The 15,860-nt window shown below is 36.8% G+C and overlaps 1 non-coding gene across 1 annotated transcript; it reads left to right on the top strand.

Annotated features, from left to right (window-relative positions):
* The first annotated feature begins 5,064 nt into the window (after window positions 1-5,064).
* Window positions 5,065-5,171, top strand: LOC127088665 (small nucleolar RNA R71). The gene has a single exon (XR_007790491.1). It is a non-coding gene; the product is annotated as a small nucleolar RNA R71 (small nucleolar RNA).
* The last annotated feature ends 10,689 nt before the right edge of the window (window positions 5,172-15,860 follow it).

Genomic DNA, 15,860 nt, shown 5'->3' with positions numbered 1-15,860 from the left:
CCAATCGCTGGACTTACGTCAGACTCCAAACACACACAAAGGGGTTGAAAAAGAAAAAGGGCGCCCGGAGAGATCAGCTCATCTCCTGCCTACGTACCTCATCTAGTATGAGGATCAGGGCGACGTAGTTCCCCTAAACAGGGAAAGAACTTCTAACCTAACCAGAGACAAAGGGAGATAACAGACTACTAGGGAGACTACGACTCGAGCCTAGAAGTTATCATGCATACGATCCCTATGTTGAGGTCTCTATCCTAACTTGCATAGGAAGTAAGCTAGCCTAAACAACACAATCAAGCAAATACAAGCACAAGAGAGCAAGCACACACACTATATGCAAACAATTGGCTCATACAAGGCTAGGCTATAGAAACAAGCCAACTGGAATGGGGTGTTTTTAGCTCTTAACCCTAACATTGAGAGTTAGGGTGAAGCAGATGAAATGGGAAGTGAGGGTAAGACCTCACAACTCTTATCCCTGGCCTGGGAGAGCTTGACTCAAATAGAAAGTGTGGGAGTTCAGAATGTAGAAACTCTTCTCCACAGATGACTGACACAACAAGATCTTGGGTTCTTATTCATAATGCATCAACACATGGTGTGAGCAAAGGGAATGACACAACTGAATAGCCTGGGATGGATTGCACATCCCTTTTATCTTCCAATTGCCTCTTAAGAGGTCTTTACCTTCTTGGCACAAAATTAAACATCCACAAACATTGCCTCTTAAGGAGGGCTTCAGACAGGTGCCTGCCACCATAACATGAAAGGTCTTCTAGACTACATGAAGATCAAGAGATTATACCTCAGTGGTAAGCAAACCACAAGCTAGCAAAGCAAAGTTCAAATGAACTTAAAGAAACTTAGGTACCTGTGGAAACAGCTAAACCAGTCAGCATACAGTTCAAACAATCAATAACAGTCAATATCAAACAGACAAACAAAGCATCATCAGACAACAATGAGCAAGCCATAAGCACAAGTGAATTGTTCTCAAAGCCTACAAAACACACAAAGGTTAGAAAATGACAACAATTGACCAAGCTTAAATGAAGGAGCCACTCCAATCATGGAAATGTACACTTGAACCTGAAATTCACACTCCAAATGGTAAGTCCAAACCACTAGGTCAAAGCCTAGGGTCAAAAGAGGATCAAAAATCCAAAACAGAACTCCAAACTCAACATGAATCACATTTAAACAATCAAGAACAAGTCCTAAAAAGGACCAAAGCAAAATCAATAAGCAAGTCTATTTCATGTGCAAGATAAGTCAAAGACCAATTCAAGGCATCCAAATGATCATCATGAATGAAAATTCTCAATCAAAACAGAAATGATTCAAATAAACCTGGAAAAATTCATGAGCAATTAACACATCCACAACATCCATCACACAAAAAATCAGAAGCATTAGAGGTCATTTGGCATGGAAATCACATTGTACAAGTTAAACAACCAAATGTGTGACACAAATTGTCACACCATGTTATCACAAGCATAAAACAGAAATGGAGCATGGGAAAAATGTCAAACGAAAACAAAAATGTCCATCAATGTGTCTAGAATCAGCATGTAAAATTTCAAGTCCATTGGATTAGAATCAAACATTTCACAAAGGAAAGAGTAAGGCAAGGTCATAAATGCACATGTGCTCAATCATCCTAGAGCAAATTAATTTTCCAGCCAAGCACAACTTTCCAATTCACGATCATAAAAAACTAGACAAAACAAGGAGCATTATGCAAAAAATTGGGATTAAATTGGATGATTTTTCAATTTTATATGATTTTATGAAGTTAATGAAAAAATGTGAAATCAAAATGGACATGTAGCATGAAATAAGGAGGGAACATGTGAAAATGGACTGATTTTGAATGAAATGCGCTCGGCCAGAATCGAACCTTGGCCAGATTCAAAAATGTGCGCTCAAGTGAAACGGTGCCGTTTTGCAAAAAGCCTAACCAGAACTTAGAGTCGACGCAAGACCATCAATAGGTCGACGCAAGACCACAACCAGAACCTAGATTCGACGCAAGACCATTAATAGGTCGATGCAAGACCACAGCCAGAACCTAGAGTCGACGCAAGCCACCGCTACAGTCGACGCACACATGAAGATCTTCATCTTCTTCATGAGGAAGAAGATGAACAGCGGCACGAGCTTCATACGTTTTTCCAGAATTTTTCCAGAAATCAACAAAAATTATACCAAAACAAAGATCCTTCCATGGTGATAACAGATCAATCAATAGCTAAGCATAATTCCACATAATCAAAGAGAATCGAGCAAAAGAAAATCTATGCACAAAACTTGAACCACTCATATCTCACATTATAGTGCATCATTTCACACGATTTTTAGCTCAGAATAATCAGGAACACAAGATCTACAAGAATATGGCAATTAATTTGAGAATTAAGAGATTCGAAAACTGAACCTCTTGAAGAGCAGTTCTTGATTTTGCATGATCCGAAGCTTTTTGGTGATCCAAATCTACTCTGTGATGCTTATAATGATGTTTGATGAAGAGATTGATGCTTGAGAACGTGTGGATCTAGTTGAATTTGAAAATTCCATTAATGCTTCAAGCTTCATGTATGGTTGAGCATGGCACGTATTCTCCCAAATTTACGTTCAATCCTCCTCAGAAACACTTCATGATCATGATTCCCACAAGAGAAATGGCCTTTATGTGAGAAAATTGGAAGTTCTTTTTGAGAGAAAAATTTGATCAATTTCCAAAATCTAGATCTGAAAGTGTTGTTAATGGCAAATGCAGTTGTGATTATGCTTATGTATGTCTTGCTAATGATTCTGAAAACATGCTTAAGCCAAAACTAAATGGGATTAACAAGTTACAAGGTGTGTGAGAAAATTGGATTTTCACCTCATGCATGAGATGCATGCGTGAACAGTACCCAAAGTTGGCCCAAATCCACTTAAAAATAGCCCATGCACACTTTGGAATTGGTATTTCATGCATATGATCACCCAAATTGATTTTGATAACTTTCCCTTCAAAAATATCATACATGAGCATATGATCATGCAAAGGAATTTCATGCCATGTAATGGATGTTTTGGAAATTGCATGTCATGAGGAACAAAATGAAAAAAGAACCACCAAAATTGGAGCCTTGGTTCAAAAGATATGGCCATTTGAATTTTTAAGCACACTTTGCCATGATTGGACCATATCTCCTCAACCACACATCATAAATTCATGATCTTGGACTTTTTGGAAATGGGAGAGAAAGATATTCAACGTTCATGTTGGACAAAATTTCATTTGAAGCTTTCTTGATGATGTAAAATTAAGTTGAAGTTAGTCCAAAACCTTTCCATTTTTGGAAATTTCAAATTATGGGTCACTTTCTATTTTGGGAAATTTTTGACTTGACTTCAAATTCTTCAATGTGAGTGTTTGAAATGTCAAATGAGACTTGTTTGAACATGAATGAAGTATCTCTAATCACTTCCCACCTCCAAATTCACAGTTGACTTTGCAGTTGACTTTTATGGGCCTCAGATGACTTGGACATGTACTATGGCTTTTGAACCTTCAACACTTGGTCAAACTGCTTCAAAATGATCCTTGATTCACATGAGCTCTCTAGAACAACCATAGGGCTTTCATCTCATGGAAAATGCTCTTGCTCTCTTACATAGTTGAATCTCCTGACCAGTCTTGACTGATGAGATGTAATGGACTATGCAATGTGAATGCAATATTAATGACCTAAAAATGAAATGAATGTACAAATGGGAGGTGCAAATTTGAGGTGCTGCAATCCTCAAATAGGATCATATATGCATAAAATGATGAATTAAAGAACTTCCCTTGATTAAATTTGATCAGAGGTTGAGATTGCTTCATGGACAAGGCACAGTCAAAGCACAGTGAAATTAGGGTTTCCTTGGGAAACAATCTTCAAACCCTTTCGGTTATCTTGATCAAATTGGCAAATTGAGATACTTGGGAGACATATATGATGATTAGGAACTTTGTGGACCATTGTCATGCATTTTCTCATCTTCATCTAGCCATTGCATTGGGCTTAGGAGCCTCATAGGAGCATAGGAGAACATGATCACTTGAGCTTCAAAACAAAAAGAGTTAGTGACATACTTTTATGCTTTTGGTTAGTACTCAAATAAGAAAGGCAATAATATAAAATACAAGCACACTTGGTGGTCTCAAAACACTTAAACAAGTCCCATCTTTAGGGTTAAGGAGCCAAACATGTTGTGATCCTTGAGGCAATGCACTTGTGCAATAACATGATGCCATGAGGGATCTTAGGGTCAAAATTAGGGTCTTACAGGGCTTGGTTTTGTGCTACCTGTGAGATCTGGGTTTCAAGCATCTTGTTGTGACTGATTATTTGATCAACCTTGGTTCCTAATTGCGTTATAAGTTCGTTCACGTGAATGTTTTGGTTTAGGAATTCTTTGTTTTGCTGAGTCTGGCCCGATATAAAGCTCTCCATGATCTTCTCAAGGTTAGACTTTTGGGGCACAACTTGCATAACTTGGTTTGGTTTTTGGGCTTGATAACCTTGCGGTCTTTGAGGTGCATGATTTTGGATAGGGTTCTGGTTTTTATAGGAGAAATTCGGATGATTCTTCCATCCAGGGTTGTAAGTGTTTGAAAATGGGTTACCTTGGGCGTAATTTACTTGGTCGGTATTTAGTTCGTTCAAAAGGTTACACTCCGCCGATTCGTGTCCTTTAGATCCACAAAGTCCGCACTCTGTGTGGACTACTGCTACGGTGTTAGTGTTTGTAGAGATATGTTCGATCCTAAGGGCTAAAGCGTCCATTTTTGCCTGCATCATGTCTACAGAGCTTACCTCATGTATTCCACCTTGGGTCTCCTTTTTCTCTATTGATGCTCATTCAGTTCCCCATTGATAATGGTTTTGGGAAATATCCTGAATTAGGTCACAAGCTTCTGGATAAGGTTTGTTCATCAACGCGCCACCTGCGATAGCATCGATGCTCATCCTGGTGTTATAATGGAGTCCATTGTAGAAGGTATGAACGATCAACCATTGTTCTAGGCCATGGTGTGGGCAGACTCTTAATAGCTCTTTATATCTCTCCCAAGCTTCGAAAAGCGATTCTCCTTGGTTTTGAGCAAATCTAGTTATTTGGTTTCGAAGAACAGCAGTCGTACTAGGGGGGAAATATCTAGCAAGGAATACTCTCCTAAGGTCTTCCCAGGTAGTTATTGAATTGGAGGGAAGTGAATCTAGCCATGAACGTGCTCTATCCCTGAGGGAGAAAGGAAATAATCTTAAACAAATCACATCGGGTGAAGCGCCGTTAGATTTAAAGGTGTCGGCTAGTTGGGTAAAAGCTTTTTAATGTTGATTCGGGTTCTCAGTAGCGAGACCCGCGTATTGGTTCTGTTGCACTAATTCCAACAAAGATGGTTTTAGTTCGAAATTGTTAGCCGGTATAAGGGGGTTTACTATACTCGAACTAGGTTCCTCATCAGAGGGTTGGGCAAATTCCTTAAGAGGTCGCCTATCGCGACTCTCGGCCATATCTTTCTTAATTCTGATGAGTAAGAGGCGTGTACAAGTATAACATCCGGGTTCCGCTAAAGGATCTACTAAATTTTCGGTACTACGGGTTCTTCGCATTTACCGGCTAATAATGCCTTAGTCTATTCAGTGTGACAAAAGGGTACGAAATTTGACGAAGTTGGTCCCCGACAACGGCGCCAAAAAGTTGATCGTTGTGATTCGCAAGTGCACGAATAACGTCAAAGTAATATAAAAGAATATCGATCCCACAGAGACCAATCGTCAATCTATCGATTACTATCGTTATGGTGTTTATCTAAGGCGGTATAAAAGAGATATTGGGTTTGCAAAATGACAGTAAATAATAAATGCAGGTAAATACAAGTTGAATGTAATTCACGTCAGTTAAGTGATGTTTCGATATTCTAAATAGAACTACTTATGAGGCAATATTTTCTACTCTTGAAAAGAATCCATTTAACAGGAATTGTCGCTTTCGCGTATTCAAAACCGAGTTTACCCTTAAATTAAGGCCTTTTATTGTTACTTATAAAAGGTGCGCAGAATGCTAAAGTAGTAAACCTATTTTTAAGAAATGAGACTCGTAAACTTAGTTGAAAAATGATTTTGATTTGGAAAGTTTACCCAAGGAGTTTCCTGATTTTAAACCTATCAACACGTCCGAAAACAGTTTCAAAAATAGTTTTTCCTTAAAGTGATAAAAAAATCCTAGTTACTAAGCCAGGGTGCTTTCGCATTCCTCTAATAATTAAAACTAACCAAGTTTGTTTTGGAAAACTCAAGTTAAAATTCAAAACAGCCTTTTAAGTATTTCTACAGATTTCAATATGTGAAACATTACTTTAACCGTGATCCTTACATTCTAACCTTTAAAAGATTTATCCAGACATGGCAACACAAACAAACATAACAGTGTTAATCATGATGAAAAGTTTGTTTTAGAATGTGAGACGTAGAGAGAGAGAGTAAAGTGCGAAAAATAAATAAAATAAAGCGAGTGCGGAAAATAAATAAAGTAAAAGCGAGTGGGGAAAATAAATAAAATAAAGCGAGTGCGGAAAATAAATAAAGTAAAAGCGAGTACGGAAAATAAATAAAATAAAGCGAGTGCTAAAGAAGACAACAACTCGAAGTGACCCAACTCAATCTTACAAAGGTGCGATAACCCCCCGAGGTGACGGATTATCGCTATTACAAATGATAAATATATGCTTAGTGTTGCAAAACTAAGTTGGATGATTAGAAAATGAAATGGAAGGAGCTACTTATAGAGATTTTCAGCAGTTTGTAAAGACCATGGTGCCCTCCAGCTTCTCCTTAGTGGGACTTAGTGGGAACGTGATTTCCAAAGGTGGCGCCCGTCATCCCTTCATGGCGCCCGCCATGTGGGAAAATGGGGTGGATCATGGGAACGTGGAGGTTAGCTCCTAGTTGAGGGCTGATGACTCATGGCTTCCCCTATAGCGGCCGCCATGTGCAACGCCATGTGTGTAATTTCGTCGAAAAACACTAATTTTAGGTCTTTTTCCTTCGTTTCTTCCAAAAGAGTTTGAAAGTGCTAAATATATGAAAACAAGAGAAAAGAGAGCATAATACAAACAAAATGATAATAAAGTCCTAATAAACATGTGAAATCCGAGTCAAAAACACGGTGTAATTCGGTGTTATCAATCAGCATAATCATAATGACATACATATATAGTCATGCATAAAACACAACATCAGATATTTCAATGTGCATGTTATCGCATTAATTTTTCTTCTGATCCCCTGCTTTGGTGATATTAGTTTCCTATGCATATTTGGTGCGTCTGTCCTCCTTCAATTGTAGAGTGTCATCCCCTTAAGTAGAAATAGTTTATCCTTTCTCATTCCCCACTGAGTTATTTCCTCGTGGATGACTATTATTTTAGTTTCCTCCCCAGTTTATTATCTGAATGGAACCACTCCCCCTGAGTTATATCCTCATTGGGTTGAGTCTTTGATCAACCACTTCTTTTTAGTTTGTTAGCTAGATAGATCTTTTGGTCCTCGAGAGTCTATTACCCAGTAACTGGTAATATTCTTCTTGATGTTAAGTACATTATTTTTGCCCAATGCCCAGTAAAATGTAATCTACTTTCTTTATTTTCCTTAGTGGATTCGTTTTCACGTTTTCCCGACAGTCTATCCTTGATATATTCATCCTAACTGGTGGCGAATATTCTTGTGTTTTGGTTTTCTACCCAGTAAAAAGGTAGTCATAATCCCGACTTTCATTCTCTAGAGAGTTAATCCTTGGTATGTTCACTTTAAGTGGTGACGAATTTTCTCCTCTTTGCGCTCTTTTGCCCAGTAAATGGTAGATATAAATCCTACTTTTCCTCTCAAAGTTAATCCTTGATATGTTCTTCTAACTAGTGACAGGTTCTCTCTTTTTTGTGGTCTTCCACCCAGTAACCGATGGTTATAAATCCAATTTCCTCTGCTGAGTCTATCCTTGATATGTTCACTCTAACCGGTGACAGATATTCTCTATCTTTGGTTTCCTACCCAATAATTTGTAGTTGTAATTCTTATTTCTCCCTAATAGTCTATCCTTGATATATTTACCCTAACAAGTAACATATATTCTTCTTATTTCTCCAGGTGGTCTATCCTTGATAAGTTCATCCTAACCGATGATAGATATTCTTCCTTTGAGTTTATGCTTGACATGTTCACTTTAACCAGTGACAAATACTCTCTCTTTGGTCTTTTTCCTAGTAACAGGTAGCTGTAAGTTCTATTTGATTTTTCTCTCCCCAGTAGGTAATTCTTACCTAGAAACCGGTAACGAATACACCTTTTTTTCCTCAGCGAGTCATCCTTGATATGTTTACCCTAACCGATAATGGATGTCCCTCTGTCTGAGTGTATTAATCTTATACCCAGTAACCGCTAGTAGATAATACATCTCTTTTACTCCTGTGCTGAAGTTTCTTCTTCCCCAGTTGAGTTTGAGCGCGTATTTCCTTAGTGAAGTCGCCATCCCCTGCAGATAACCTTATTCCCAAGTCGAGTCCTTCCATTGATTTATTTTCATGGAAAATCCCTCGTGTCTCCAGCAGTTTTCAAGTCGTATCCTGGCTTACGCATATCTTGTTACCCCCCAGAGTATATGTCTCCTTAGTGAGTTTTCCTTACGAAATGCATAATGATCCTATGGACTTTCGGTCTCTTCGAATTCTTTTCCTTTGTGGCAATATATTCCCCACAAAGATTATTTTTACACTCATATCATATGCATCACGAGGTCTCTTAGAGACCAAAATTTGTTTCTAGATGTTGTTATTTAAGTCAATTCTACTGAGTTGATACGAAGATTTTAACCTTCATATCCTCAGTTAGAATGTACTTAAATAGAGGCAGCTGTAAGACCCCAATTTTGACCATAAGATCCCTCATTCTATCTCATCATACGCACTGTGTAGCGGGGTTTTCGTTACCTTTAGGTTTATTGACTAAACCAAAAGTCAAAATACAATTCGAGTCACCACCGCACTTTTATTTGTCCAAAGGAAAGGCTAAAAAGCGAGCAAAAGCCAAGTAAGAAGTTTTTCAAATCAAAAACTAATAAAAATGTCAGAGATCTAGGTAAGGGGGTTGGTTATGAAATGGGAAGCTTTTATGCACCTAAAACATCCTTAGTACTCTAAGGGAACCTTTTTTACAAATATGTGTTATAGGTTGGTATTTGTGAAAAGATTTATGCAAAAGATTGGAGAGATGAGAAGAGAATAGATTATATTTACAAATTTTGTTATTTGAATGGATGTACTCATTGCCTACGTACCGTCACAAAGGAGGATCAAAACCTCATAGTTTGGGGTATAAATCTCAAAGATTGGTGAATTGATTTGACCAAAAGCCTTAAGGTCTTTTCTTATCAAAGGGAGAAAACTCAACCTAAACCAACAATCCACCGTGTGAGGAAGGCTTCAACATGCTAGTAAGGGGTTAACCCTATAATAAGCATGGAAGACTTATAATCCAACCACTAAGGATGAGGTGAGATTTACATCAACCACTACGATAACTCAAACCTATGACTAATGTTTGAAAAGATTTTAACAAGGTGGCCATTGGAACCACAAAAACATCTTGAGATGGGTTATATTTACAAGTTAGACTTATTTACAAAATGAGATCAAAGTTGGATTAAAGTTTATTCACAATGAGTATTCATGAAAATGATTTTGAAAAATCAAAGGCTTAAGGCCTAGGTTTATAATTTGAAACAAAATCAAAGTTTGAAAAAAAAGATTTTTGGCTTGGTTAGAGTGGGGAGAAGAAGAGAAGGGCTATTCCTAATGCATACAAAGATAAGAGGAGGAAAGATAAACCCTTGGAGTTCCTTTTCTTGGAGTCATAGAGATGACTCAATATGCTCCTTTCCTTTGGACTTAGCACACAAACAAGCAATCAAACAATTTGAATTCAAGCTCCTAGGATCTCTATTTGGCTTGGCTCTTAACTTGGCTATTCATGACAATGGTCCTCTTTTCACAATCTCAAGATGGGATCCCTATCACACAAGAGCAAACATCAAAAGGTTCACAACACAATAAAGGGAATGGACAAAGAGTAAGTTTGGAGAAGTCCTTTAAAGTCAACTTTGAATTTTAGCATTCTAAAGGCATGAGGCCTAGTTGCTCTTCAACAAATTTTGCATTCTAAAGGCATGAGGCCTAGTTGCTCTTGAACTCCTTTAAGCATAGGTAAGTCCTAATTCTAAGTCCTTTCTCCTTTTGCATTTGGTTCACACAAAACAAACACAAAGCAAACACAAGATATCAATATATTTATATACAATAATGGGCTCAAATGAGCAAAAGAAAAATGACATAAACATAAAATATGTGCTCAAGTGAGCAAAGTGAAAATCAAGATGAATAATGAGCAAGAAATGAATGGCATTAAAAGTAACTGGCAAGAAATTAAATGCTCAAATTAAAGTTAGTAGTTAGTAAAGTTATGTTAGCTTGTCATAAGACAATGTAGCGCTATGTTAAGCAATCGTAAGTGGACTAATGTAGTAGTCACACCTATCTGAGGCCGGTAAATAAGAATATAGGCAAATAACACAAGTTAGAGATCATGACTAGTAAGCCAGGCTCCATAAACTTGCCATGCCAAAACAAAAGGAGAAGGGCCCTGTATTGACTTTAGGTTATTTGCTTGAGCAAGAAGCAACCTATCTTGGACACAAAACAACTCACTTGATCATGGATCAAGTTGAGTTTGGTTTGAATCAAAGAAGGGTAAACTTCTCATTTGTCAAGACCAACCATAAGACTTTAACTCATTGACCATTGATGGAAAAAAAGGGGCGTAGATGAAAGGGAGGGGAATAAGAAGTCAACAACAAATCCAATTGATCAAAATTGATTCAAATCAACCTCAATCAACACGAAACATAAGAGAAATGGAGATAACAAGTCAAAGAGTCAATGATATTTTTTTGACATTTTTTGAATTAAAATAAAATACAAATAAAAAATAAATAAATAAGGTTGAACCTCAAATTCAATTCAAAACAACTCCAACAAGTCCAATTAAATTCTCATAGGTTCAACATAGTCAAACAAGCTTTGACTAATTTTCTCACAAATTTTTGAAATCAGAAAGTAATTAAAAATAGCATAATATGAATTAAAATCTCAAATAATCTCAAAACAAACAAGAAATTGTTGAGACTATTTTTTATTGACTTATCATGATCCATAAATGCTAGGAAAATATTTTTTTTTTATTTTTCAAAAGTCAAAAAGTATTTTAAAATGCATTAAAACCATTAAAAATCAATTAATCCATGAAAAATATCAAATGAAGTCACAAAAATATTAAAAATCATAATATGAAACTAGATTTTTCAAGAATTTTTTTGGAATTGGTCCCATATTTTTCTGACTTCAAATAAATTTTTTTATGATTTTTTGAAAATAAAAGGAATTAATTGAAAATAAAAGGAAAATGAAATAAATGGAAAAAAGCAGCGCCACAAGATGCAACTCATTAATTGACGTGGCATCAAGGGATGGTCCAGATATGAGGGAACACGCTACTCATGAGTCAAACGCGCCACATTCAGCATTAAATGAAGTAATCACAATGAATGACCAAGATTAAATCGTGGGAAGGTGATCCAATGGTCCAAGTGTGCACACGTGGTGGAGGTGGTGGAAACCACCATCTTCCCCGGCCAGACAACCAATTCCGGCCACTAGTTGTAGGAAATAAAATTTTAATGGAAATGAAAAACAAGGACATGGAAATGAAGCTCGTGTGATGTAGATCACCACTGTACCAATGGATCTCCCTCACTATTCCTATATTGAGAGAAATGTGAAGGAGAAAATCATGGTGTTCATACTGAATGTTCATGAAATGGAAAATTTAAGGCATCACAAGCTTGCCTCAAGTATGAGGACTTCAGAAAATCACATAAACACAAGGATACTACATTGAATTGAGAGTTCTAGACCCAAAAAGTTTAAGATTATACCTCTAAATTGAAGAACTTCTGGCTACGTATCCTTCAAGGTCATTGCTCCTCTTTGATCCTTGAGTGTAATGGAAGTGATAGGCTAAGGAATTAGGCTTTAAAAATCAGCTAGTGATGCTGAATTTCAAGCTCGAAAGTAAGAACAATTTTTGAATAATTCCTTTGGTATGGCTATGGTTTCACTTCTTCGGAAATTTGGATCTCCAAAAGGTTGATGAATGAAGCTCATGGCGCCTCTATTTATAACTGAATGTGGCTGAATCCCACGCTTCTTTCATGTGCATGGCCATTTGAATTTTGATGCATGGGCCTCTGCAAGCGTGTGGAAGGACCAATGATGAATGAAAGAGATTGCTGAGTTCACATAGAAAGCCTTTGGACGTGCATATGAAATGGAAACAACTTGCATACCAAGTTATAACATAAAATATCCAAAATGCACCTAAATGAAGATAATTTCGAAACTCACAAATGGTAGATCCAAATGAGTATTGTGAGTAATGGTTGAAAATCCCTTGAAATAAGGAACAAAAGTCATGTTAGGCAAAAAAATCATTTGGCATTTTCAAATTGATGAAAACTGGCTTGGAAAATTCAAGTACAAAACATATTCAAGTCACTTTGAAAAATTTCACCAAAAATAAGCTTAATCACACCCCTTTATCCTCATGATACAAGCTTAAAATGAGAAGACCTCCAACCTCAAAGTTGTAGATATTTTGAAGTTGGTCACTTTAGACTCAAAGTTTGCATCATTTGGATTTTCTATGACAAAGTTATGGGCATTTGAAGTTGGATATTTTTTCAAATTAAATGAATTAGGTCCAAGGTGACCTATAATGTTTTGGATTATCAAATGTATGTATTTTAGGATTATGAAATTTTGTCCAACATTACATTTTAAGTATACATCTTAATATTTCCAATTCATTTGGTATCACCTCAAAATCAAAAATTAAGGAAATTATGCCCTTGGTAAGTTGACCCAAAATTAGGGTTTCAGTCAAAATGACCTATAATGTTTTGAAATGAATAGTGACCTTCCAAGTTTCAAATGGATTTTGGATGAACATGAAAGTTGTTCATATGGTGCTTAAGAACATGTTTTCTCTTGGGGTCATCTTCATTTGAGAAACACATCAAAAGTTATATCACATTGATCCTCAGCTTAGTTAGATGACTTGACTGGTCAACTTTTCAAGGCCAAACTTCCAATCTTGATGAATAAATGATTGAGGATTCTCAAATAGGCTCACATATGCATAAAATTATGAATGAAAGAACTTACCTTGATTAAATTTGATCATAGGTTGAGATTGCTTCATGGGCAAGGCACAATCAAAGCATAGTGGAATTAGGGTTTCCATGGGAAACAGTCCTCAAGCCTTTTGGGTTATATTGATCAAATTGGGAAATTGAGATACTTGGGAGACATATATTATGATTGGGAGCTTTGTGGACCATTGTCATGCTTTTTCTCATCTTCATCTAGCCATTGTATTGGGCTCAGGAGCCTCCTAGGAGCATTGGAGCACATGGTCACTTAAGCTTCAAAACAAAAGGTGTTAGTGACATATTTTTGTGCTTTTGGTTAGTAATCCAATAAGAAATGCAATAATATACAACACAAGCATGCTTGGTGATCTCAAAACACTCAAACAAGTTCCAACCTTAGGGTTAAGGAGCCAAACATGATATGATCCTTGAGGCAATGCACTTGTGCAATAACATGATGCCATGAGGGTCTTAGAGTCAAAATTAGGGTCTTACACACTGGCTTTGAGGTCACATCTTGGCATCCTCCGTACCCCTCATACATTGGGTTTGCATTGAGAGAGATCACCAAGCACGTCTGATTGTATCAGACTTTGTTTTTTCTTTGATTACTAACCAAAATACCAAAAATATGTCTATGTATAGCTTTGTCTCTTTTGTAGGTAGTGTGTGCATCCACCAATGTCTTATCAAGCCCACAACTAGGTTTTGACACCCTCGGTGCAAGGAGAACAATCAAGATTTGGTTCACAATGGTTCTAGACATCATATATGGATTCACGTGTTCTTGATTTATCATTTGGATCAAGAAATCATCAAGAGTTTGAAGCTTGTTGGCATTGGAAACCCTAATTCATCTGGGTATCTTGTCTGACTTCCTCAACAAGTTTTTTCAACAATTGGTTACACATATCAAAGGATACTTCATTTCACACCATCTTATACATGTATGATCCTCTACGAGTGCAAAATATCAAGACAACTTCAAGTTTGCAAGTTGGTTCAATGAAGTTGAGCATAGAAAGTCAATTGGTCAAAACTAGGGTTCCTTAGACCCTATCTCCTACAATTTTTGTCATATGAAAATGATTCCAATAGAAACATTACTCCTTATGACATTCCAAACAACTTTAATGTTTAGGTCAAGAGATATTTTTGCTTGGAAAGTCATTTTTTATGGTGAACGGTTATATGTCATTTTGTTTGTGCCCTAGTGAGGAGGTCAACTTCCAAGGACCATAATTCTATCAAATTTCATGAGATGAAGGCCATCCAAGTTTCATTATCAATTTAAAGATGTTCTCTCCAACTTTTATTCTTTTAGAAACTTCAAATTTAACTTGCAAGGGCATGTTCCAAGAGGAAACATTATAGGTCACTTTGGGCCATTACCATTTAACAAACAATTTTCCTCAACTTCTAAAATGCATAACTCCTTCATGTCAAATCCAAATGAGGTCAAGTTTGGGACAAAATTCAAAAGGATTGAAAGAGATACAACTTCAATGAAGGAACGTTTTCCGTTTGAAGCTCATAGAAAACGTTATTCAAGGTGGAAGTAATGGATATTTGACTTGGTACTTAGAAAATTTTCAATTATGTTTGATTTCCCAAACTTCCACCTCAAAACTCATCACGATCAAAGCTTCAAATGGAAAAGTGTTAAACTTTAATATTTTTCCCCTTGATATCACCTTTCCAAAAAGTCAAAATTCACTTCATTTGGACAAGTTTTGAATGACTTGCACATGGTTACTCTTCATGGTTCCATTTGGATGAATCTCATGATGACTCCTCAATTACAAATGCATGGCCTCATGTTAGACTTTCACTATCACTCATGATCATTTTTGGACCTGATTACATCATCTCATAGGCCTATCACACCCCCATTTAAGCATGGACACTTGAAATACTATTTTTGGCATTTGAATGGAGGTGTGTGAAAATAAATTACAAATGCCTTATTGCTCAGAATGGAGGAGACCTTACCCAAGCTTTTCTCCTGCAACCTTCCCACCTCCATTAAAGGATAAAATTAAAGGTTTTCATTTGAAAATCAAGTTTCAATTTCACTTCTGTTTTGAAGTTAAAACTCCAAGAATCCAAGCCATTTGAGCCCTCATTTCACCTCCTGCAATCAAGTGGAAGCAAGCCCAAGCCAATTGAGATACAAATTAAGCTTCATCAATACAAACAGAAGGTGAAATTTTTCTAACTTCCTCTCTTCGATTCTCTATAAATTCCCCATCATTTCAACTAATTTTTGGTTGGCTGAAGTCATACCGATGTAGGCAACAAGATTGAGTTTCTTTGAGGTCGAACTAAAGCAACTTAGTTCATACTGCTCAATTTTCAATTCCACGTATCTTTCAATATAGTGAGAATTAGAGAGTTTTTAGGGCAAATTTGGATTTATGGCATTTTTCTCTTCAAATTAGTGTATGCACTTTTTATTTTAGTGAAGGTTGATGGTGGACAAGTCCGGTGAGGTCCACCGG

The sequence above is a fragment of the Lathyrus oleraceus genome, chromosome 5 (assembly GCF_024323335.1).
Source record: "Lathyrus oleraceus cultivar Zhongwan6 chromosome 5, CAAS_Psat_ZW6_1.0, whole genome shotgun sequence".
Taxonomy (NCBI): domain Eukaryota; kingdom Viridiplantae; phylum Streptophyta; class Magnoliopsida; order Fabales; family Fabaceae; genus Lathyrus; species Lathyrus oleraceus.
This window is presented reverse-complemented; position numbering and strand designations above follow the sequence as displayed.